The sequence below is a fragment of the Chelon labrosus genome (assembly GCF_963514085.1).
Source record: "Chelon labrosus genome assembly, chromosome: 11".
Lineage (NCBI taxonomy): Eukaryota > Metazoa > Chordata > Actinopteri > Mugiliformes > Mugilidae > Chelon > Chelon labrosus.
Window position 1 is genome coordinate 15,325,213 of NC_140344.1, and position 3,708 is coordinate 15,328,920.

The following is a 3,708-nucleotide window of genomic DNA, read 5'->3' on the forward strand; positions in this document are numbered from 1 at the left end:
TCTGAACTCCTGGGAATTTGATGCAAGAAATAAACGCTGAAATAAATCAGTTTACTGTTACTACAGTTCACATTATGTAAATGCAGTAAGCTGTCATATAACGGATCTGAGATAGGAAGCGTTTACAAGGATTAAATTGTGAAATTATAAAAATGTATTTGGCCAAGGTGTATGTAATGACTTCAGCTGTATATTTTTTGGCATTAAGGTCGCAGGACAACAGGAAGCGTCTAGCAAGGCTGGATTATCATCCTGGTCCATAAAGCCTTGGGTTCACTGTTTGAGGATAGAATTAGATTTTTCCGTCACCCTCGATGTGTGAAGGAAAGATACAGAAGGTCTTTCCTTCCTGCTGCTATTGGCTCCACAACGAGCACTCCTAATATGTGCAATATTACACCAGTCTGTGCAATATGTCTATCATCTATTTTATCTCTGTCATTTCTGCATGCTGTTGCAAACTGCAATTTTCCCATTGTGGGACAAATAAAAGTTTTCTTATTCTTATTATTAAAGTAGAGTCTCAGCTAAGTCCGGTGCTGGGTCCTTTGCTTGTTGGCCTGATGGTGCATTGGCTTTCGTCACATAGTCTTAAATAAACAAATTAAAGGAAATAAATAGAAATTAGATCCTGACTGCAAATGCCTCTAGACCTGGAATTCTTCCCTATGTTATAAAACTTTGCCGACAGTTAACACTGTACTACATTATAGCAAATTTATAATTTATAACATTTAATTACATGTGACCATTTGTTTAGTTTTTCATTTAATAATTCATCTTGTAATTGTGTGTTTTTCACATAAAATCTAGACTTTCCCGTTTTATTTTTTCTAATTCTACTGCACACGGTTGCATACTTGGACAGAGAGTTACTTATGACGTTAAATACTACATATTTTGTATCATCATTAGCACGATGTAAGCTGATAGACGATCTACAAAAACACTTGAGACAAAATGCCCCTGAGATAAAATGGATTTATTAGCAAGAGGTAACTGGGAAACATATTTCTGTTTATTAGTTGTTATTGTCATCGTCATGTCTTTTATTCTGCTTCTTTTTTCTTACAAAACTGGGAATATTTGTTAAGCTGTGGAAACATGAGGGTTGAAAGATAATTTTCATACCACTGGGTATTGCTAACAGCAAAATGTTTATTTGTTTAAATACCTTATAAGAGTATGTGCATGTATAAGTGTATACAGTATAAGTATATAGTATTATTCTGTCTGTGAGGGTGTTGCATGCCTACCACATGAGCTTCAAAAGTGTACTGTACATACATAGTAAAAATACATACAAATATTCACAGAATAAGCACTACGTTACTATATTCCTGCTAACAGAAATGGTTATAGACAGGATTACAGTATAAATGCAAAACACTTTGAAGTTGTCTCCTACCTCTAAGTCATGGTTTCAAGACCACACCGTTGTAGCATTTAGAGTTAAGCTCGAGATACAACTTGTTTCTGAAAGGATTACACGGTTTCACATTGAGAAATATGCCGGGTCGCATGTACAAAATGTACAGCACATCTCAGTGAAGTGAATTAACAACAAAGTACAAAATACTTTCCCATGTTCATATAAAGAGCAGGTCACTCTCTCGTATACTACTACAAAAATAGTGTTTGAATGCTGCAGGCAGAGGTCATTCACATACATTTTATCATAGTTTTTAACAGCAATGCATATAACAGAGTGATATACAGTCACGTTCCACAATCACTGGAACAGCAAAAAGGACAGATTGTCTTTTAATTACAGAAGAGCAACAACCTTTTACTCTACAGAAGTAGAACCCGAACCTGAAGTTACGACACTTACCACTGCATGGGATTGTTTTTTTTGTTTTTTTTCACGAGCTTGCATGAAGAAAGAAAGTAAGTCAGACAAAGTACTGTATTGGTGTACTTTGAGTGTAACAAAATTTGAGATGACTCATCCGTCACCTTTAATGGCTCCAAACTAAAATGATGTAAACCTCCTTCATCGCTGTATGTTAATACACAGCTTGTAACTGATTCTGTAAAATGGGCTGAGGTGTGTAAGTCTAACTTTAGGCACCTCATGTGCCAACAGGCTACAAAAAGAGTGCATCGCATTACAACAAATAAAAATAGACTTCATAGGTTAATGATGACATGGAGCTTAGAGCAGAGGTTCCCAACCCCCGGGCTGTGGACCCTTGCCAGGCCTTAGAGCGTTTACGACTGGACAACCTGAACTTTGCCGTAGTCATCTGAACGGCGTTGAGTTTAATTTATTTACAACAAAAATTGCTGATCGGCCGAAGGACTATCCTTTTTTTTTTTCTCTGTGTCAGTTGAACACACCCCATAATAGTCTCATATAGTCTGGCAACTTATTCTGATAAGTAAAAAAAGCATGATCCTGAGAAAAGCTGAATGATTATAAAACTTTATAGACAATCAGGTTTTTGTAGACTTTCAATATCATATTCAGTCACATTTGTTGTCTTAAATGTTCTCTATAAATACATTTCCTAGACCATCAGCACCACAGCTTTGGTCTGAATTGAAGCATTTAAACCACTTTGGTACATTTTAACAAACTTGACGCGGATACTTTATCTATGGGATCCAAAGGCTAATGACATTTCAGACCCCTTTACCTTTCCTCTAGTTTTCCTCTAGTATTTAGCAAAATGTCTCAAAAGTAGTTTTACAGATTAGCACGAAACATTGTACATGAACTCATGTACCACATTGTGTGTTTTAAGACTTTGGTGTTCCCTTGGCCTTTCACCTTTTTCCTCTATCGTGTCAACATTTTATAAGCTTGAGCTGCAGGTTCAGCGCTGATTAGCGAACGAGAGCGTGCTAACAGGCAAAAAAGGTGCAAGCAAGCTAAACGATGGTGAGATGGGTGTCAGTCGATGTAGCCAACTAAACATCAGCATGTTAAAATCTGCATTTTAAATTTTGCCGCAGCTCAAGCATGCATGCATGGCTGTGGACTGTAAGTCTATGAGTAGGTGAGGTAAACCACTTATGTACTACCACTATTATTACTATTTTAATTTAGCAAAAGACACAGATATGTGTTGCTGTGTTTCTAATGGCCCCCATTTGGCTGGTCCACAGCAACACTGTCACTCCAAGAACAGTGAAAGTTGTGCAACAACAGTTGGGAACCCCTGTCTTTAGAGCAACAAGCAGAAATGAAGAAACACACCCCCTCTCATTTTGGTTTGGGAAGTACAGAGACACTTATGCTTTGGATACCATTCTTGTCATTTCCACTGATCATTGTTCCCTATCTTTAAATACAGGTATATTCTCTGTGCTCTTTTTACCTGATTTTATGCAGTTCATTTTTACAATGCTACATTGGTTGCAGAGAAACTCGGTCATCAATAAAACTCAAGCCAGGAGAACAACGGCCAGCAGCACGAGTGCTCAGAAAGTGCAAATTCGACACAGTATGACAAAATAATGTCATTGGTCACTAAGAAGACACAGTTGCATGCGACTAAAGTGACCTCTATTATTATTAGTATTATTATTAGTATTATTATTGAAACACCCAAAAGAAATAATAATAAAAAAAAAAATCCTTTAAGCAGGTGTCATCATGGCAATGGCGACAAACAAAAAATATACACTAAAATGTTTCGTGTCATTAAATAACCTTAAACATCTACTGTACAGAAGAGGAAATATCTGAAACATGTACAG